The following is a 23,996-nucleotide window of genomic DNA, read 5'->3' as shown; positions in this document are numbered from 1 at the left end:
AAAAAACTCAAGAAAAATAAAGTTTAAAAAATTTATGCTTCAGTCTGTATTCAGACACCATCATTTCTGTCTCTGGAAATGGGTAGAATTTTTTTATAAAGCAATAGGGGTTAAGTAACTTGCTCAAGGTTATACAGCCAGTTATTTCAGGGTGTGGTGCTGAGTATCTGAGCCCAGATTTGATCCCCAGGTCATCCCGACACTGGAGCCGGTGCTCTTACTTTCTGAGCCACCTGGCCACCCCAAAGCAATTGGTGTAAAGTAACTTGCTCAAGGTTACATGGCCAGGTGTTTCTGGGTGGGTGCTAAGTGTCTGAGCCTGGGGTTTGATCCACAAGTTATCCTGACACTGGAGCCAGTGCTCTTACTCTCTGTGCTACCTGGCCGCCCCAATGGGTAGCATTTTTAAAGTTCTCTTGGATCTTTGCATTGCTGAAAAAAATAAGTCATTCACAACTGATCATATTACAATATTGCTGTTACTTTGTACCCAGTACATTTTACTTTGCATCAGCTCCTATAAGTCTCTCCAGGTTTTTCTGAAAGCATCCTGCTCTTCTTTCTTATAACACAATAGTATTCCATAACAATCACATACCACAATTTTTTCAGCTATTCCCCAACTGATAGGAATCCCCTCAATTTCCATTCTTTGTCACCAGAAAATAACTGCTATAGATATTTTTGTACATATAGAACCTTTTCCTTTTCTTTAATCTCTCAGACCTAGTAGTGACATTGCCAGGTCAAAGGGTATGTGTGGTTTTATAGCCCATTGGGCATAGTTACAAATTATTCTACAGAATGGTTGAATCAGTTCACAATTCCACCAGTCCATTAATATCTCATTTTTCCCACATCCCATCTAACATTGTCATTTTGCTTTTCTGTCCTATTACCCAAATAAGGATGAGGTAGTGCCTTGGAATTGTTTTAATTTGCATTTCTCCAAATAATAATGATTTGGAGCATTTCCATATGGCTACAGATAGATCTGATTACTTCATCAGAAAACTGTTCATATCTTTTCATCATTTATAAGTTGGGAATAACTCTTATTTTTATAAATTTTATTCAGTTCTCTATACATTTGAGAAATGAGGCCTTTGTCAGAGAAATTTGCTTCATTTTTTTCATAGCTACTGTTACTAACTGCATTTCCCTCCATCCTCTTCCCGTTACCCCCATTTATTCTATTTTCTCTATCCTTTCACCCTGTCCCTCCTGAAAAGTGTTTGCTTCTGACTACCCCTTCCCCAAATCTGCTCTCCCTTCTATCATCCCTGCCCATCTTATTCCCTTCCCCTCCTACCTTCTTGTAGGATAAGATAGATTTCTTTTTTTTTTTTTTTTGCTTTTTTTGGGGGAGGGTGGAAGGTAGGGCAATTGGGGTTAAGTGACTTGCCCAAGGTCACACAGCTAGGTTTTTTGTGTGTGTGTGTATTAAGTGTCTGAGGCCACATTTGAACTCAGGTCCTCCTGACTTCAGGGCCAGTGCTCTATTCACTGCGCCACCTAGCCACCCCAAAATAGATTTCTATACACAACTGAGGGTGTATGTCATTCCCTCTTTGATCCAATTCTGATGAAAGTAAGGATCGCTCAAGCCCCTCACATCCCCCCTCTTCCCCGCCACTGTAAAAGCTTTTTATTTCCTCTTTTATATGAGATAATTTGCCACATTCTATCCTTCCCTTTCCCTTTCTCCCAGTGCATTCTTCTCTCATTCCTTAATTTTATTTTTTAAGATATTATGCCTTCATTTTCAATTAACACCAGCGCCCTCTGTATATGTATATATATACATATATGTGTATATATACATATGTGTGTATATACACACCTATATGTGTATGTATACATACACATATACATATGCATTCATTCAAGCATGTGTGTATGCATGCATGCATGCATGTGTGTGTGTGTGTTTGTGTGTATTCCTTCTAACTGCCCTAATAATGAGAAAGTTCTTAGGAGCTTCAAGTATCATCTTCATATTAGGAATGTAAACAGTTTAACCTTAAGTCCCTTACAGTTTCTCTTTTCTGTTGCCTTGCTTCTTTTGAGAAGTGTGGGTGGAGATAATAAACAAGAACAGGGGAATAACCAGGGGGCCTCTTAGGACAATTTGAGAAGATCAGAAGAAAAACCCCAGGACCAGGTTTGGTCCCTATGAAGAGTAAACATTTCTAGGCTAGGTTCGGTTTTAACAAGAAATGGCTAGCCTCTTAAACAACAAACAGCAAGCCCCAGGGTTAGTTGATTTGAGAGACTGCCTTGGCCCCAAACACCAGAACTATTACACCCAGGATAGTTAGGGAATTGGGCATTTGAGTGCAGAAAAGATGGAGAGAACCTCTGCTGACAAAGAATGACAGACCCAACATTGCTGCAAAGAGCGACAGGGGCAAGAAGAAACCAGCACATGCGTGGTGAGTTCAGAAACAGTGAAGTAGAAAGCTCCTGGCTGTGGGAACTTACAGGAGGCTTGAGGTTTGGCTTTGCTTTTAGACTAGAGGAAAGAACTGAAGAATGGTGCAAGAGGCACCATTTCACATACTCTAGGGCTAGAGGTGACTACAAATAATTAAGCTATTACGAGAAAGAAATGCACAGGTAAAGGAGAAAGAATCCAACAATCGAAACATATTATGGGAATAGAAGTGATCAGAGTTCCTCTTCTAAGGAGGATATTGAAGTAAAGTAATCCCCAAAGAGTAATGTCAAATGGACACCTAACCAAAAAGAATTCATAGAGGATCTTAAAAAAAATTTCAAACATCAAATGACAAAGATGAAGGAAAAACTAAAAAATAAAATAAGAATAATCCAAGAAAAACAAGAAGGGTATGAAAGGAAAGTCAAACAATTATAAAAGGAGATCCAGAATCTTAAGGAAGAAAATGACACCTTGAAAATCAGAATTGGGCAAAGTGGAAACAGTTAAGTTATAAGAGATCCAGAAATGATTTAACAAAATATGAATAATGAAAAAATAAAAGAGAAAGCAAAACATCTTAAAAGAAAAACAACAGATTTGGAGAACAGATCAAGAAGAGAAAATATAAAAATAATTTTACTAACTGAAGTTATGATCAAAAAAAGAATCTTGACACAATAATGTAAGAAATAATCAAATAAAATTTTCCTGAAGCATTAGAACAAGGGGGAGAAAGTAGAAATAGAAAAAAAAATTCATTGATCACCACTTAAAAGAGATCCTATGAGGAAAACTCATAGGAATGTCATACTCAAATTCCAGAATCCCCAGCTCAAGGAAAAATATTAAAAGCATCAAGATTAAAACAATTTAAATATGATGGTACCACAATTAGAATTATGCAAGACCTAGCAGCAGAGATATTACAGGACCTCAGGTCTTGGAATACAACATATTGAAGAGCAAAAGAACTGGGACTCTGACCAAAAAAAAATACCATACCCTGCAAAGTTAAATTTTATCTTGAATGAAAAAAAATGAACATTTAATAAACTTTTACTTTCAAGACTTTGTTAAAAAAAATTCTGAACTCAATAGAAGGTTCAATATATAAGAACCAAGAGAAATATGAGGCACATAACAAAGACTGATTATAAGAAATTCAAAAGGACAGACTATTTACTTCTTATATATGTAAAAATATAAAATGGATCCCTAAGATTCTTATAAATAATTGGATAGTTTATAAGGAAGATTGAGGTAAATCTGAGAATGATATGAATTTTAAAATAAAACTATTTAGGAACAGCTTAAAAGAGTAATTATCTAAGGTGCAAAAAGAAGAATTGATTCAGAGGAATTAGAAGGAGGAGGAGGGGGAGGCCAGGTGGTGCAGTGAGTAAGAGCCCCACCCCGGCATCAGGAGACCTGGCATTGGGAGACCTGGGATCTGTTCTGGCCACAGATACTTGGCACCCACACAAAAAACATCTGGCCGTGTAGTTCTGGTAAACTTCTTTATTTGGAATGGGTTTAAGAGGGAACAATACATATATATTTGGAAGAGTATAAAAGTCTTCAAAATTCAGAAGAAATAAAATGGTAGGAGCATAGGGACAGGGAAGAGGACAAGTGAGGGATCTTTAGAGGGGAAGGTGAGGGAATAGGTAAAATGAGCACATAGAAAGGTGTTTAGATTTATGGAAATGGGAGGATCCTTGGAGGGAAGTAGGCAGGTTATATAGGGCAAGGTAGTGGGTAGAAGTAGAGGAGGCAGGAGGGATAGGAAACAAGAGATAAAATCATACATAAAAAAAACAAAGATTAGGAGTAGGGAATAGGTAAAATGGGCACATAGAAAGGTGTTTAGATTTATGGAATTGGATGGATTCTTGGAGGGAGGTAGGCAGGTTATATAGGGCAAGGTAGTGGATAGAAGTAGAGGAGGCAGGAGGGATAGGAAACAAGAGATAAAATCATACATAAAAAAAAACAAAGATTAGGAGTAGAATAGGTTTAGGAAAGTACATGCCTGTATATGTCTGTAGATATTTATGTATATATCTATAGCTATAGAGAAACATATCTAAACTTTATTGTAGCCTTCTGGGGAGGGGTTGGGGGAAGGGGAAAAAAGAACAAAGTAAAAAAGTACTCAGCCAAGAACAAAAGAAACCTTACAAGGAAGCAAAGAAAACCTGGGCAATTCTCAACACAATGAGTATTATCATATAGGCTTTCTTGAAATGAAAATTTATTGTTACATATTTTGAATCATCCCTTATATTCTGCAATGCAAACAACATGATTTTTTTCTTTCTAACTTTGTATTTAAGTTCCAATATTTAAGTTTATGATATGTTTTTTGCTTCTTTTCTCTATTCTGTATCTGTGTTCTGGTGTTTGAGTCTAAAATAAAATGGGGGGAGGGAATAAATAAATAAAAAGAATGATTGAAAGTCCTCTATATTCATTTTTACCCCTAAAGGAGTATACTCAATTTTGCTGGGTAGGTGATTCTTAGTTATAATCCTAATTCTGTTACTCCAGCCTTTTTTTTAATAAACAAGTGTCTAATATGTCTACCAGGTAGATAATTTCTGGTTGACCTCAGAGGGCAGAACAAGGATTCATGTGAAAGTTAGATAGAGGCAAGCTTTGGGTCAACTTAAGGAAAGAAAATTTTCCAAATAATAAGACCTTTCCATCAGTGAAAATGGCTTCTTTGAGAAAGTCTTAAAGAGGAGGAAACCTGAATTTTTCACAGGGATATTATGGAAGTGATTCTGATCCTATCTATAAAAATAAGTGGTTTGCCTCTAAGATTCCTTCCCGCTATGAGATTTTATATATCCATTATATACTAATTATTAATTTTTTTGTTATTCAGTTTTGAGGGAGAACAGAGAAACAAGAAACATGGTTTTATGACCCCTCAAAAACTTAGATTTTTGACTGGAAACCCAGACTGACTTTAAAAACAGAAGATGAGGGAAGATATCACTATGATTTGTTCAACAGAAAGTTTCCTATTCCTATTTGAATTATCTGTATCTTTCCCTTGTCACCATCTCTTCATATCTCAAATGATACTTATCTATGTACCGCTCATACCCTCCCTCAAAACAAGTTGAATAAGCTCATTGAGTGCGTTATTTTCAATCTTTCTCTACCAAAACTTTCTCCTTATACAAGGATCCAATATCAGCATCAATGTTTTTTCACTGATGCAGGTATAAATTATAGTATGCAATAGTATCTAAGAATGAGACTTGAGAGTCACCCAAAGGAAAACAAAGAGGTAGTCACATTCCTAAACATAGTAAAGGACATCATTTTAGAGATGCATGATTAAAAAATAGGTTAAAACAGTCATATAGCAAGACCAAATGATAACAACAGGGCAGCTTTCATGCTCTCTTGTTTTCTATACAGTGTTAGGAATTCATGAAAAAGGCATTTAATATTTTTAAATAGATTTATCATGGAGAATACATGGTAGACATAGGTGACTTCAGCCTCTTGAAATGAACTCTTAGTTTTTGCAGGTCCTACCAAGTGAGGATCGATGTAAGTATGGGTGGCAAGAGACAATAGATAAGTTATAAGAGAAATTTAACTACATATATGGAAAGAAACAACAAGAAGTTGACTACACGCCAGAAGCACTTCTGAAAGTGTAGGTTGCAATCCCATATGGGGTTGTGATCCACACTTTAGAAAGCTCTGAAGAGGTCATGAGTGGCAAAAAGTTTAAGAAGCACTGCGCTATAAGACAATGCATTTTAAAATAGATACATGAAGAGTGAGAAAGGACGAAACAGAGAGGTAAGGACAGGTAGGGTAACAAGATGGAAAGAGGTTTAGTAAATTAAGCGGTAAAGTCAACTCAGAGCAGTGAAATGCAGTCAATCCAAATTACAATTGATTTGAAAAAGGCTGATGAGTTCTTAAGCACATTAAAATAGTCCAGTTCATTATGTGAACTAGACTTTTATCATTTAAATAAAACAATAGGAGAAATCCTAAAGTTTTTGTTTGTTTGTTTGTTTTGCTTTGTTTTAATAAAGTTCATTTATACCAAGCAATTTTGAAGATTTTATATATGTCAGAAAGGATCAATTACCTTTTATAATTTTGCTTTTGAACTATAAGAATGAAGTTACTTTTTATTTAATTCCAGTTTTTAGTTCAGGTTTCTGATTTTTTTTTTTGGAAAAATTCCAGTGCAGAAATTCTCTTTTCCAAAGCAATGTGTCAACTCCTCTATGGAAAATTAAATTATTTGCTTACTGTCAGAGGAAATACATGTCAGAGTAAAGGTTCCAATCTAGAACTTCCTTCATCTAAAACTAGTTGCATGTCCACTATGCTACAATTATTTCACTACTCTGAATTTTTACTGAGTTCCCCATTCAAACATTGATGAAATTTTGTGTTTGTTTTAGTTTCATTTAGAGATAATCAGTTGTTGGGAAAAAAAAACTAATGAAGTGAAAATAATCAAGTAAGCATTTATTTTAAAAGAGGAAAGTGATTGATTGCAATAATTTTTGGAAAAATAATTCCTGTGCATAATCTGGAGGCATAGGAATTCTCAATTTAAAAGAAAAAAAATTTTTTCTTTGAGGAAAGGAAAATTTTAGTTTACATTTTATTCTGGAACATTGCAAGTATCTAATTTTATTTCTTCAGATAAAAATTGATATTCAACTTTCCTGTAATGTTTTTACATTTATAAATAGAAATGATGTAAAATTTATTACATTTGCCCTAATAAAACATATGAAGTTAAACCATTGCCTCAAATCTGGCCTAAAGACCAGAAGTTCTGTACACCTGCATCTAATCCCCTCATTAAATACTTGCAAAGTACTTAGCTCAGTGCCCGGCACAAAGAAAGAATTTAATAAAAACGTATTCTCTTTTCCTAAATTGTCAGTTCTTTTAAGTGGCTTATCAGCAAGTACCCTATATTTTCTAGCAGTCAAATATTAACTATTTTTAAAAGAAGAAAATGGAGATAGTTGAAAAACATGGTTTTGGATAAATAATGGAGCTATCCTAAAGGCAAGTATAATTAAGTCTGGGATTTTGATCTTAGAGGCAAGAAATTAAGGTGTTTTTTTTGGAATTCAGAGAATCTGGGTTCGAAACCTACCTCTGGCACTTATTTCCTATTTGATCTTGAGCCAGTCACTTCTGTTTTGTACCTCACCTCCCTCATTCATAAAATGAGGGCATTGAAGTAGATGGCCTTTAAGTCCTTTCCAGGTCTGGAGCTATCATCCCATGCCTATCTTATAAAATAAGTCCACTTGTGGTTTTATCAAGTTCATATAATCACTACCTAAAAATACTACCCATAATCTACCATTAATGCTGAAGAACAACCTATGTAACTTTCACATCAGTTATCCTGAACTTCCATGAATTTGGAGACTCACATCAAACTTTATAAAAAGCTTATGTTGATATTTTGATTTTTTCAAAATGAAGAGGAAAACCAGGGCTTGGGTAACATCATAACCCTCAGAGAACCTTCTTACTCAATGTCTGGAAAGGACCCACCATTCCCTCAGTATTAACAAGGAAGATTTCCTTTTTCTCCTTTGATGGAAAAAGCTATTAAGCTCCCTCTCTCATAGTTTTAATGTTTGAGAAAAAAATCCATAAAAGGCCAAGATATTAAAATATTTCCCTTTTAGTCTGTGTTTTATCCCTGACTTTAGTCTTCTCCTTTTGATCTGTTCCCTTCCACCCCATGCTCAAATTTATGGTGTCCAGACAGCTCGAAGTGAATCCTGAAGTTTGTTCTGCATTCAACAATCTCCCAGAATGTTGGGAAGATATATAAGTAAGGGGGAAATGGGAGGAAAGAAGAACTGAGAAATGTCCAGGATATATAGGGGTTTTCCAAAACAGCACCTTGGGGAAATCATTCACATTTCAATGATTTAGGCTGAGCAATTCAATTCATAGAAAGCCAAAGCTAGCAACAAGCTGAAGCCATGCTGTGGTCAGAGACAGACAGCCTGGGAACACAGTTCATGAGATATGACATTGAATTAAGTCAAACGGAAATACACTGTCAAGACTTGCCCTTTCATACCTGAAACTGTTAACCATGAAACTGAGAAGTATGGTATTATTTTACTGTGCTTTGGGCTTATCTGCCAAGTCCATCATTACCTGAGAGGGTCTAAACATTGGCTGTTTCATTTCATTTCCTCTCATTCTAAAAGGCAGACTATTTTTTTTATGGCTAACCTTGGTGGCATATATGTGTGTATACATATACACATACATGTATATGTATACATATACACACATATATGTATACATATACATATATGCATACATATAACTATATATGTGAAACATTTTCATTCAGTAACAGAGAAACAGAGGCAGGCAAATTATTTAATAAGCATTTACTATGTATCAAGTACTGTACTAAAAACTGGAAATACCCATACAAGCAATAAGAGAGTTTTTGTTCAAGGAATATGTTGGAGTGAGTGGGATAGGAAGGGAAGAAAACACACAGAAACATGTTAGAAAACAGGAAAGGCCTGAGTTCTATGACTGAATACATTATTTAAACAGGACTTTAATGTTTCCAAAGCACTTTACATGCATTTTTTATTAGAGGCTCATAATCTCAAGCAGAAAATGTGTATTAATAAACAGTAAACCAGCTTAGGAGTTAGAATGAGCTGGGTTCAGGTTTCACCATTGATACAGGCCCATTATGTAACCCTGAGAAGGTCTTTTTATCTCTTAATGTCCCCATACAACTTGCTATGTTGCACAATGGTTGATCAATTACTTAGTTATAAGGAATTTAAGCATAAGGATGGCATGGCTCTCAGTGGTATTATGGCTTCTGACTATCTTTCGTTCTATGATGGAATTGGCTTACTGGTTTGGGGATTCAGTTTTCTGGTATCTAAATACATCCTTTAGTTCTATCCTCTATCTGGAGAATCTGGTATATTTTGTGATCGAACATCATGTGATACTTAAAGTCACAGTCTTTATCATGATCATGGGTGTAGTAAATATTGCATTGGTGCTACATTTGGCAGCAAGGATAGGATCAGGAAATATCAGACCTCTAGTTGGAGGCAGAAGGGATTTAGAAGAAGAAATAGCTATCCCAGGATGGGACTATTTGCCTTATGCCTCCCTTGCAAGAGAGTGGTCTTAAAGTACAGGACTTTGTGAAAACTGGGAACAGATGCTGCAGTAGGGAGAACCTAGAGATTTAGAAACATTTTTGCAAAGAATACCAATAAAACCTGGGAGAGAGATGGAGGCAGTGAGTAGAAGAGGCTGGGTTTTGCTAACAAGCTACCATATTGTGTGTAAAAGCAGAGACAAGCTGTTATAAGAGTAGGATAAGTGCCAGTATTTGCATTCTCCTTTAGAAGAGCAACCTGGAGAGTCTCAGGTGGAAGGAGGGAATACTGGAGAGTCTCTGGAAACAGAGAGGGCTGTTGTAAATTGGCTCAGAAAAAGAAGCAAAAAAGTAACAGTAGGAAAGTTCATATAGCTTTGGTAGAGTCTGAGCCTAGTTGCTATGACAACAACTCCCAAGAGCCTGCATTAGGAGCAAGTTATAGCATATAAAATGATACATTGTTTCATGGTGAAGCTTTTACAGAGGCAGAAGCTCCCACATACTGAGAAAAAAGCAAGAGAGTCAGGGAGGGCAAGCAGTGTTTATTAAAGAGATTCTTGAGGATTTTACTCAATGGGAGATTACTGATATTTTGAGCAGATTCACCCAAAGGATGGGAAAATCCCTTAGTGTCTTGGGTGGTAAGAATCAGTGGTGAAGGAGATGCTGGGATAGTGCTAGATAAAGTGGACTGCTTGAAATTTATAAGTATTTTCCAGAATCCTTTTGTCCAGCAAGCTTTTAGAGATTGCATGAGGTAACAATGAGACTAATCTATTAGTTTTAGCTGCTGATGGATGCAATAGAATGTATCCCACTGATTCTGTGTGGCCTACTAGAGACAGACCTTGGTACTCAGAGACTTCATGAGAAAGTTGAAAGAAGTAAGGAAAACAGCTCTTAAGATTGGAAATGCAGATACATATCGTGATATCCCCTTAGCATTCCTCATAGAAGTATCATGGTGAAGAGAGCTCCTCCTGCTTATAAGCACCTACTTCTTACTATATTAATTGGTGAAATAGGACACTCTGTTACAGGTACTGTACAAGATTTCACAGCTAAGTGACTTAAAGAACAGGAAAAACATAAATTTCCTCATGAGAGAAAAGTAAATGGCCAGCAGATTTAAAGTCAGAATAGATCTTGGTGAAAAGAATTGTTTACTGCTCTATTAAGAGCAGGGGTTGATGAAAAATTTATGGTATTCCAACTAATGAACTATACAAAATGTACCATGATAAGGGGCTTAATATCAGACAGAATAGAGAAGTAAAGGCTACCCCTAAAAATGCTCCTGAACCATTATATCCAAGTTCATCCCACCTTCAGGGGGAATAAGGAATTGGCCAAGCCCCCCTCAGATTAAAGAAATATACAGACAAGATTACAGACCCCATATTAATCTGACTATATATTGGAAAAATGGATCAAATACTGTAACCAGGATCTTGTTAGATACTGGGGCAGAGGCCATTTATGGGAACCCTGATAAGTTCAAGCATGGAATTCCTATTACCATCACAAGACTAGGAAGGGCTGAAATATCAGCCAGACAAGTCAAAATAATGATGAAAATTGGGCAATTACCCAAGAAAGAATATACTGTCATCTTGTACCCATTCCTGAATACATCATAGGAATAGATATATTGAGAGGTATGACTGAATTTACCTGAAGGAAGATAGCAATTTATGCAGTAAGGAAGAGAGCAATTAATATAGTTTTAGTGGGAAAAATAAAAATGGACCCAATCACTTTACCCGAACCTTCTGAAGTAATTACTTTAAAGCAGTATCATGTGCCAGGTGGGCAAGATGGAATTGCCAATACTATAAAGGAATATGTTGAAGCAAGGGTGCTAGTCCCTACAACCACAAGATGGAAAAATCCTGTTTGGCCAGTACAAAAATAAGATGGGATGTGGAGAATGACCATGGATTTTAGACAATTGAATAAGGTGACTCCTCCTTGGATGCTGCTGTTCCAGATACTGTCACCTTAATAGAAATGATTCAGAAATATGATGGGACTTAGTACGCAGTGATTAATTGGCCAATACCTTCTTCTCCATCCCAATAGACTCTAAACAGTGGGACCCATTTGCTTTCACTTGGCAGAAAAGACAATATATTTTCACCCACTTGCCACGAGGATATAATTATAGTCCCGCTATTTGTCATAGGATTGTGGCTGAACATTTGGATGAATTAAAGCTACCTGGTATACAGCTTACCCACTACACTGATATTATGATACAGAGGGAAAATGTAAAACAAGTAGAGAAGAGTTTGACACTTTTGATTGAACATATGAAAAGCAAGTGTGGGAAAATAACTCTGTAAAGATTCAAGGACCAGCTCAAAATGTAAAATTTTTGGAAATACAATGGAATAAGGGACTGCAAGAGATTCTGCCACAAGTCTAACAAAAGATTAGATTTTTCTATCCCTACCAATAAGAAAGAGACCCAAAAGTTTATAGGATTATTTGGATATTGGCAACATCATATTCCACACCTGGGACAGATTTTGAAACCTTATATAAAGTTACTAGGAACAAATGTCCATTTGACTGGGGACTTGAGTAGAATAAAGCTTTTGAGGAAGCCAAAGCTGCAATAAATTTGGCTCTAGATTTATGGCCTATGCAGAATGGTCTGGTGGAATTACATGTGACTGTATGGGATGGTTATGCAAACTGGAGTTTATGGCAGAAGCAAAAAAGCCAAAATGTGCCTTTAGGATTTTGGTCCAGGAAACTTCCTTAATCTGGAGTGCAATGTACACTTTTCAAAAAGCAGTAACAAGCTACGTTTTGGTTTTGGTAAAGACTGAACTTTGGTAAATGACTCTGGGCCATGAAGTGACATTCAGGCCTGGAATCCCTATTATGACCTGGGTAAAGAGTACCCCAGCTTCTCACAGAATTGGACATGTCCAAGAGGCCAGCATAATTAAATGAAAGTGGTATATTTAAAATAGAGCTAAAACTAGTAAAAGTGGAGCTTCCACCCTGCATGAATCTATAGCTAACATCAATACTGAGGGACATGATAAATCCCCTGAACCAAGACAACAGTTGGAACAGTCCTTGGTAAGATGCAATGATGGACTAACTGAAGAAGAGAAGAAACACACATGGTTTACTAATGGGACAGAAAATATTTGGGCCAAAAAGGACATTGGAAAGCAGTACCTTATAATCCATGTACTAGAAGAGCTCTGGAAAGTACTGAGATAGGTGGAAGTAGTCAATATGCTGAACTTATGGCAATACATCAAGCCATCAAAACAAAATGAGGAGGACAGTGTCATATATTCACTGATTCATGGGCAGTAGCTAATGGATTAGCTACGTGAATGCCCATGTGGAAAAATCAAAATTAGGAAATTCATGGTGTAATAGTAATGCAATTTGATCCCTTTGTACTGGCAAAGCTAAAAGGTACTTAGGACTTAGTAATTAATCAAGCCTCTGTTAAAGAAACAGAAGGTATGAACCCCTGTTGCTGATATAACAGGAAGGTGTTGAAACAGGAAATCGCTGAAACAGGAAGGAACTAATGCCATGTATGTATATAAGAAGAAGCCCCTGCTGGGTCAGACAGATCTTTTTGGAGACAGCTTCTGGAGGCTGAGGAAGAGAGGCCCAGGCTGAAGAGAATGATTTTTATTTTGAGAACCTGGATAAAGTAATTTTGATTCTGGGAACCAGCTGAAACTTCTGCTGAGTCTGAGGGCCAGCCTGAGCTTCTGAGAAGCTGCTGAGGAACTGCTGAGTTGGAAGGCCATCTGGAGCTGCTGAGGATTTCCAAAGACCAGCTGGAGCTTCAGAAGACTAAGGAAGCATGACTGTGATGTTGGTACTTTGCATGAACCTGTTTGTGGCTTTGTTAAGCCTTGACTTCCCAGGAACAGAGACTGTGAAGGATTTAAGGTGGACTGTATGCTGTGAGCTTCAGCATGGTACAGGAACTGCATGGAAAGCTGGACAAAGAGCTAGGATATATCTGCCATTGAACCCAGGTGACAGTTTGGTGAATTCAGGTAGGAGCTGGGACCATGGAAAGGGATCCAGGGAATCTGAGAGTCTACCTCAGGTCAAGATGAAAAGACCTCTCTGTGAATACTGAGTAGTGATTGACCCTGATGTGAGGTTTTGCCTTGGGACTCACTTTGGGAAGAGTTGTGTAATTTGGCCAGATGAGACTCTGGGCAGCTGTTGAGCTCCCTGGCTTTGAAAACCCAGATGTTGGTACTTCCCTCTCTGGTAACTAACTAGGCATGGATGGAATAGTCAGACAGCTGGAAGCTCTGATGAATTGTGTAATTATTTGTGATTGTACTTTGTGATTGAATTAAGGACTCTATGATTGACTAAATGAATGTAGTGGACGAAGGGGGGGGGAGTACTTTGGCTTTTGTATTTTGTGTCCCTTAATGAGACAAGCTTCCTTAAGGATTATTAAATGGTTGAGTTGATCGAATGATTGAGTTACTAAGTGATTGACTGACTAAATGATTGTACTTTGTTCAAAACCATGTGACCACTGTGATGAAAATTATGTGGCCATTTCTGTGATAAGTTGTTGTGAATGCTGTATTTTGATTTGCTTTGATGAGTTGTAACATTGTGAATGCTGTACCTTGATTTACTGTGAATGTTTTGCTCTGATTTGTTATTGAATAAATAGTGTGATCTCTGTACTATGTAATCAGAACCTTGAAAGCCGTTCACAGCAGCATTCTTCTGGAAAGCTGCTCCTGCTTGGTAAAAAAGTCTGGGCCAAAGAATTATGGGAAGATATATGGGACGTGTCTTTGGTTACTGATTTATCGGTTTTTCATGTAGATGCTCACATGGCCCCCATTACCCCAGAACGTGAGTACAATGCTCATGCGGATCAACTAGCGAAGAGTGCTACTGAACATTTTGTCCCCATTTAACAACTAATGAGCCAGTATTAGCAAAATGAGCACATCAAACAGCCAGTTATTTAGGGGTCTAGGCCCCACACTGGTGGGCACAAGATCGAGATATTAGTATCTCTCATTCATTGTTAAAACAATAGCAGGAGAATGTCATATATGTCAATTGGAAAAGGAGTGAACTGTTCCTTGGGTAGTAATTGGGGAGATAGCAAGAGGAAACATCCCAGCCAAAATCTGTCGAATAGATTATATTGGTCTCCTACCCCAAGAAAAAGGATGCAAATTTGTATGTACTCTTGTTGATATCTATTCAGGTGTACTGGTGGCTTGTCCTTATCAGAATGCAACCCAGAAAAACATCTGTAAAACTCTAGATCTCATAAGTCTATATTATGGAACCCCAATGAATACTCAAAGTGATAATGGGTCACATTTCAAAGGTAATGATATTAAGAGATATTGTATATTAAATAATATAGAATGGATATATCATATTCCATATTATCCACAAGCATCTGGTTTAATTGAAAGAATGAATGAATTATTGAAAGAACAGTTAAGGAAGTTGAGTTCTAATAATTAGTATCAACATGGGAAAGATAATTTGTTCACTGCTTTACACAATTTGAATAATAGACCTTTGGGAGAAAGTATGCCTCTAGCTAGAATGATGACCCCGTATCTGCAAATTAGAAAACAGCAGACACATAAGACCCCAAATATTTAATATTGGACCGTGAGGCAAGATGTCCCAGCATTGTATCCAGCAACACCTGGTTCGGCAGGATATGATTTACATTGTTTAGAAGACTTTTGGCTGAATAGAAAAGAAATAGGAAACATGGGATATGTATGAGAATCCCTAAAAATCATTTTGGACAGATAATACTTAAATCAGGTTTAGCAGCTCGAGGTATACATGTAACAGCTGGAGTAATAGATTCAAATTATCAAGGAGAAATTGCAACATTGCAAAATTTAGACAAAGAACCCATACAGTTTTGTAAAAGTGATAGAAGAGTTCAAGTGATTCCTTGTGAAACAATACCACTTGTGAAAACTGACCCTCCTTATGCAATAACTATCAGAAGAATTAAAAAATCTGGTTCTGCTAATAGAATAAAATTGGGAGCAAAAGTATGGATAAAGCAGAAACCAGATGATGTTTCAAAGGCTGCAGAGATTATAGCACATGGGAAAGACAATACCATAGCTGCTGTTTATTCAGAAGATGATTGTCAAATTGGACCCTTAAATCATGTATTCTACTCTGAATGAGGTTAAGATAGTGACTCTAGAAGCACAGCTGACCCTATATTTGTCTCTTTTTTACTTTTTGTGTGTTAAACTTGTTTGCAAATTTTGTTTTCTGCAGGATTGGTATGCTCCACCTGCAGATGCCTGATTACTTAAGCCAGATGTCATCCCCTGTCCATGACTGTGATGTGCCACTTCTGGACCTGGTGTTGACCAAGTTCCAGATGACAGCTAAAGAACTGGCTTTTTGAATGGGACCTTCTGGACCTGGCATTTACCAAGCTCCAGCTGTGGCTCTCAGCATTATTGTGGCTTCTGAATATCTTTGGTATTCTATCTATGATAGAATCAGTTTACTGGTTTGGGGATTTGTTTGTCTGATGTCTAAATAAATCCTTCAGTTCTATCCTCTCTATAGAGAGCTTGGTATATTTTGTGATCGAGCATCATGCAATATTTATAGTCACAGTCTTTATCATGATCAGGAGCACTGTAAATATTGCATTGGTGCTACAGGGACCAGGAGTCAAGAGAAGGTATGTGACTTATTCATGTTCACCCAGCTTGCAGTGATCTCAAATCTACCTATTCTTGGCACTATAACCTGGACACCATCCACTGTGGAACACTGTCTCTTTTAGGGAACGTGCTTCCGACATAGAGAGTTTATGTGACTGATCCAGGATCACATAACTAGTAGCTATCTCGAGTATGATTCGACCTAGATGTTCCTAATTGTGAACCCAGCACTCACTTCTTCATTATCCAAATGAGACCTGATAACTCAAATAATTTCCATTTTGTTTAATGTGCTTAAAACTGATTATCACAATATGATAAGAGAATCATAGAATGTTTGATCTGGAAGGGATTTTATAGGTGGCCGAGTCCAAATCTCTTCTTTTAGCATATGATGAAAGAGATACCTAGTGGAATTTATCAACTTTTCCAAGATCATGTCCATGGAGGAATCAAGTTCCTCTAACTACAAACCCAGCTTACTTGTCATCTACAAGGTACTAGGCAGTGCGCCGATAAAAAAAAATTATAAGGAAAAAAAAAAGGGAACATCCCCTGCCCTCAAGGAATTTACATTATTTCATATTTAGTCATTTTTAGTCATGTCCAACTCTCTGTGACTCCATCTGGAATTTTCTTGGTAAAGATACTGAAGTGGTTTCCCATTTCTTCTCCAACTAATTTTACAGATGAGGAAACTGAGGCAAACAGGGGTTAAATGACTTGCCCAGGGTCACACAGCTAGTGTCTGTGGCCAAATTTGAATTCAGGTTCTTTTGAGTACAGGGCAGTCTCGTTATCCACTGTGCCACCTAGCTGCTCCATTCTAATGAGATTCAACTTGAGTTAGTTGCCAGGAGCTCAAGTTCCAACTTTAGGGACTGTGCTTTAATGCTTTAAGTAAAACAGGTAAATTATTTATTTTTTATTGTCAACACTGCACCATTTATTTGCCACTAATTTCAAGTTTTCAAACCATAGTCTAGACTTAAAGAATCAGGGACTTATAATGTCAGTAAAACAACTATTTTTTTTTTCATCTTTTACATGAAAAGTTCAGGGTTGAAAAATTTTAGTATATAACTATATACTTGACTTTCAGCATCTGGTAATATCCTGTGATTTACTAAATTGTTACCTTAAATGAACATGAAGTAAAACTGAAAATGTAACCTACAGGCATAGAAGAGTTTTATTATACATAAATGTCAAACTGACCACCTACTGAAGGTGGCTGGGACCCACAATTCTTGTTAAATGTCACTGCTTTCTTGAAATAAACACAATGAAATTGATGTGCTGTAGTAGTTTTCTATGATGTCCTTTGGAAATATCGATATTGAATGCATACCCCCCTACCCTACTTCCTCACCCCTTGTGCTTGCTAGATTGCTTTTCCTAATGGGATATTATCATATCCATATTCGTTACTCAATTGAAATTGCTATTTCCTGTAAGACCCCTACCCCATTTTCTCCAAGAATTTCCATTTTTTCCAGTCTTAGACCAAATCTTACTTACCTCCTCTATAAATATCTCCCTAAATATTCTCCTTTAGAAAGGAAATAGTGGGGCGGCCAGGTGGCTCAGAGAGTAAGAGCACCGATTCCACTGTTGGGACGACCTGGAGATCGAATCCCGGGCTCAGACACTCAGCACCACACCCAGAAATAACTGGCCAGGTAACCTTGAGCAAGTTACTTAACCCCAATTGCTTAAAAAAAAAAAAAGAAAGAAAGAAAGGAAATAGCACAGTGGTTGTTCCTGGCTGCACACAATTGCTGGGTTGCTCTTCATTTTCATCTCTACTTCCTGGCTTATCCAGATTCCTTCAAGTCTCAGCTAAAATCCCATCTTTAGCAAGAAACCTTACCCAGTCCTCTTTAATCTTAGGGCCTTCCCTGTGATATTATCTCCAATTTATCCTGTATATGGGCAACTAGGCGGAACTCTATCCGCGACAGAGTGGCAGGCCTGGAGTCAGGAAGACTCATCTTCCTAAGCACAAATCTACCTTCAGATACTTACTAGATATATGTGACCCTGGGCAAGTCATTTCACCTTTTTTGCCTCAATTTCCTCATCTGAAAAATGAGCTGGAAAAGGAAATGGAAAACTGCTCCAGCATCTTTGAGAAGAAAACTCCAAATGGGGTCACAAATAGTTGAACACAAGGGGCGGCTAGGTGGCACAGTGAGTAAAGTGCCGGCCCTGGAGTCAGGAGGACCTGAGTTTGGTTCCAGCCTCAGACACTTAACACCCACACACACACACAAAACTAGCCATGTAACCTTGGGCAAGTTACTTAACCCCAATTGCCCTCCAAAAGGAAAAAAAAAAGAAAACAGAACAAAGAGTTGAACACAACTGAACAATAACCACAAATTCAAAATTTATCTTTTTTGTCGGTGTATTGTCTCCTCCTTTTAGATTCTAACTTCTTTGTGAGACGACAATGTTTTTGTCTTGATTTATACTCCTATTCTTTAGCACAGTGCCTAGTGCCTAGTAATTCCTTTATAAATTGTTAGCTGACTGACCAGTACATTCAAGGCCTGCTTCTCATCCTTGCTAAATTATGTTACCACCGTTAAGTTACATTTCTTTCATGAACCGAGTTTCAGCTTCTGTAAATGGGGTTAAGATATATAATATTTATCTCATTGGATTGTTATGAGCCTTAAATGAGATCATACCCATAAAATTCCTCAAAATTTAAAGTGTGACAAGAATATCAGTTATTATTGTTATCATTACTATAGCTCACACTAAATTTTCCATTCTCTGAAGCATTTTATCATATTATTTTATTTATTATATATATAAACTATATACATATGTTTTATATATAATTATTTATTATTTTATCATATCACAAAATTTAATACTTCATTCATACTTTATTATTTTTTTCTTTGGAGAGTAAATATTTTGTTACCAGTTAGACAACAAGCCTCTCCACCTCCATCTGTCTGTCTGTCTGCACACACATGCACACACACAAACGTGTGTATGCATATTATGTATATACATATATGTACATGCATGCATATATATGTATATTCATGTACATTTGTATATTGATATAAGCACACATGAACTTGCATACACATGTATACATACATATATGTGCATAGTATGTATACACATATATGTACATGTATGCATATATACACATATTTATGTACATATTTATATAAGCACACATGAACTTGCACACACATGTATATATACATATATATGACTTTATATGACCTAATTTTATTCTATAGCACAAGACAATTAGCATAATGTAAGACGTGTAGTAAATACCCAGTTAACTATGGTAATTCCTTCACCTATAAAATGGTGATGTTACATGTGTTAACCTGATTGATATCTTGCCACTGGACCCAGATGACTCTGGAGGAGAAAGAAGGCTGGTGACTTTGCACAAACCTCCCTAACTTAAATCTAATTCACTTGCTTGTCATAGCATCATCTTGCTGATGTCATGGTCCTCTTCCAGAATGAAACAGCAGCGGGTGGCAGGGAGGTAGGGGATTTCATTGTATAATTTCTAGAGATTCTTCTAATTGATACAGTTTTACAACAATAAAATCCACGAATTGGTGGATTGATCTACACTACAGTTACAAGTAATCATTTTTTAGGGATAGTAATGGGGATTATAATTTCATTTTTATAGGTACCACCCTAGTATCGAAAATATTTCCACTAATACAGATCAGCACCTTCTCTGCTACTGACATAATAAAAGAGCTTTCTAGACTGGAACAGAAGGAGGTTGAGTAATTTGTCCAGGGACAATTAGACAGTATTGCCAGGGGCATAACTTTAACCCAGATTTTCTTGGTATTGGGGCCAGATCACTATGCAAAACTACCTTGAATTAAAAAGTTATTACTTTTTTTTTAAGCAATTGGGGTTAAGTAACTTGCTCAAGGTTACATGGCCAGTTATTTCTGGGTGTGGTGCTAAGTATCTGAGCCTCAGGATTCGATCCCCAGGTCCTCCCAACACTGAGGCCGGTGCTCTTATTCACTGTGCTGCCTGGCCACCCCTAAAGGTTATTACTTTTTAACACTTCTTAAATATGTTGACTAATTAAAAGTGTTTGAATAAAAGATACCAATTACTTTTTTCTGGGGTCCCTATTAGTGAAAGTCACAGAGTAAAGCCATAATAAGGGCACAGTGACTAGTACAATAACCCTGTGTGTCTGGACATCTACACAAAAGCACTGGCCTTGATGTCCAGGGTTCTGGACTCAAGCCCAGTACTAAGTAGTAAATGAAACATTAGCTAAACCATAATGACATATATAATGAAGCTCTATTGCTCCTCCTCTCTTTGTTTGATTTCTATAATTGCCACTGGGCTTTGGAGGGATCTTTGCTAGTATTGATGCATTGTTGAGGCTGTTTTGTCTGGCAGCCACCCAGGGTGGCCTCTAATGTAAGTAACCCAACTGATTAAAGTACGCCCTCCTCAGACCTCTGACAACATTTGTGAAAACCCCAGTGATTTGGGACAAAGCTCTCCACTCTGAAAACAGAGTTCTACCATGGCAAAGAGCTCAAAAGTCAAGTAAATTGGCTGGCAAGATGAGCAAGCAGAGGAAGCACAATAAAACCATACAATCCTATTTTCTGGACCAAAAAGATCAAAATATGGAACCAGAAGAAGTCAACAAAGGCAAAACTCCTGCATCAAAAGCATCCAAGAAAAATATGAACTGATTACAGGCCATGGAGGAGCTCAAGAAGGATTTTGAAAATCAAGAAAGCAAAGTGGAGGAAAAATTGGGAAGAGAAATGAGAATGAGGCAAGAAAAGCAAGTCAACATCCTGCTAAAGGAGAACCAAAAATATATTGAAGAAAATAACACCTTAAAAATAGAGTAACTCAAATGACAAAAGAGGCCCAAAAAGCCAGTGAGGAGAAGAATGCCATAAAAAGTCAAATTACCCAGATGTAAAAGGAATTTCAAAAACTCACTGAAGAGAATAATTCCTTTAAAATTAGATTCGAGCAAATGGAAGCAAATGGCTTTGTGAGAAATCAAGATACTTAAAACAGATACAAACAAATGAAAAAATAGAAGGCAATGTGAAATATCTCATTGGAAAAACCACTGACCTGGAAAATAGATCCAGGAGAGATAATTGAAAAATTATTGGACTACCTGAAAGCCATGATCAAAGAAAGAAACTAGAAATCATCCTTCAAGAAATTCTCAAGAAAATTGCTCTGATATTCTAGAAACAGAGGGCAACATAGAAATTGAAAGAATTCACTCATTTCCTCTTGAAAAAGATCCCAAAAAGAAAACTCCTAGGTATATTATAGCCAAATTCCAAAATTCCCAGATCAAGGAGAAAATATTACAAGCAGCCAGGAAAAAACAATTTGAGTATTGTGGAAATTTAATCTGATAACACAAAATCTAGCAGCTTCTACACTAAGGGATCACAGGGCTTGGAATATGATGTTCTGGAGGTCAAAGAAGAAAACAAGAATCACCTACCCAGCAAAACTGAGTATAATGCTTCAAGGGAAAATATGATCTTTCAATAAAATTGCGGCCTTTCAAGCATTCTTGATGAAAAAAACAGAGTTGAACAGAAAAATTGATTTTCAAATACAAGAAGCATGAGAAGGTAAACAGGAGAAAGAAATCATAAGAAACTTATTGAAGTTGAACTATTTACATTCCTACATGGAAAAATGATAATTGTAACTCATGAGACTTTTCTCAGTATGAGGATAGTTGAAGGGAATTTGTGTGTATGTGTGTGTGTGTGTGTGTGTGTGTGTGTGTGTGTAGAGAAAGACAGAGAAAAAGAGAGAGGTGTATATAATATATATAGGTCTATATGTATATGTATATATACATATATGTTTATATAGGAGGGTGCATGTTTGTATAAATACATATGTGAGTGTATATATGTGTACAAGTACACATAGAGGGCACAGGATCAGTAGAGTGGGAAGCGATGATATCTAAAAAACAAAATTGAGGTGAGAGAGGAATATAATGAAAGAAGGAGATTGGGAGAGATGGAATAGGGTAAATTATCTCATATAAAAGAGGCAAGAGAAAACTGCTACAATGGAAGGGAAGAAGAGTAAGGTGAAAGGAAATGGGACAACCGTATTTTCACTGAATGTGACTTAAGGAGGGAATAACATACACACTCAATTGGTTATCTTATCCTCCAGGAAAGTAGGGGGGAAGGGGAGAAGAGGGGGGATGATAGAAGGGAGGCAGATTGGGGGACAGGGTAGTTAGAAGCACACACTTGAAAAGAGACAGTGTCAAGGTAGAAAATAGAATAAGTGTGGGGGGATAGTATGGAGGAAAATACAGTCAGTCTTTCACAATATATCTTCTATGGAAGTGTTTTGCATAACTACACATGTTCAACCTAAATTGAATTGCTTATCTTCCCAGTGGGAGTGGGTGAGGAAGGAAGAAGGAAAGGAGTCTAGAAATTAAAGTTTAAAAAACAAATGTTAAAAAAGTTGTTTTTACATGCACCTGTGAAATAAGATGTACAGGCACTGGGGTATAGAAATTCATCTTGCCCTCCTAGAAAGTTAGAGGGGGAATTGGGGGAGGATATAAGAGAAAGAAGATTGGAGGAATGGGTATTTAATAGGCTCACTATTTTGGGGTGGGGCAGGGAAAAGAAAGGGAGAAAATTTGATACTCAAAATCCTGTGGAAATGAATGTTGAAAACTAAAAATAAATAAATTTTAAAAAAAGAAAGTCATCCCTAGGGAAAAAAAATGCAAGTACTCAAAGGAAGAGTAATGTACTTACTACCTGAAGGTTTAATAAGTTGTTCACAAGAGATTTTATTGGGGGAGTAGAATGAGGTTTAAAGGAGGAGTTCCAATGCTGAGAGTATAGGGCAGGGAACAGAGGGGCAGAGCTCACTGAAGATGGACTTCATCTGCTCCCTAAGTTGTTGATAGGTGTCATAATGAAAGACATACAATAGTCTATGCTCCCATTGTGTCCAAAGAATCTGTTTGAGGTAAAAGTCACTTCTCTAGTTGGGGTGCATGGGTGTTCAAGGAGGACTTGCGCTTCTGTTTGAGGGCTTGCCGAGTCCTATCAAGGGCTGTTCATCTGCCTTTAGTGTCTACCTGGCTCTCAACTTTCACCTGTGACTCCAAGAAGTTGTGGCATGCACAGCAGCCACACCCAGTAAGGCATCTCTGCAGATGGGCTAAACCAGGTTGAGGGTATCCAACAGGCCTCAAACCCAGCAGTGATTGGGGAGGTGGGGTTGTCTATCCCAAGCAGGTGAAGACTTCCCCTGGCAGAAAGGATGATGAGAACAATTTGTTCCAACAGCCATGGATAGAGGCGACTGAAGAAAGTACTATGCAGCACTGTGCTTAGAGCTCGGTCAGACATAGAAGACACCAAGGTCAAGACAGCATCCAGTGATGTGATTGGTCTTCTTTGAAAGTTCAATAGAGCACCAACCCTGGAGTCAGGAATTCCTGAGTTCAAATCCAGCTTCAGACACTTGACACACTAGCTGTATGACCTTGGGCAAGTTACTTCCAAACAAGCAAGAAAAAAAGAAAGGAAGGAAGGAAGGAAGGAAGGAAGGAAGGAAGGAAGGAAGGAAG

This window comes from Petaurus breviceps, unplaced genomic scaffold (genome assembly GCF_028583685.1).
Source record: "Petaurus breviceps papuanus isolate PSGF00001 unplaced genomic scaffold, PetGlider_PUasm1.0 225, whole genome shotgun sequence".
In the NCBI taxonomy this organism is placed as follows: Eukaryota; Metazoa; Chordata; class Mammalia; order Diprotodontia; family Petauridae; genus Petaurus; species Petaurus breviceps.
Note: the sequence above shows the minus strand (reverse complement) of the source record.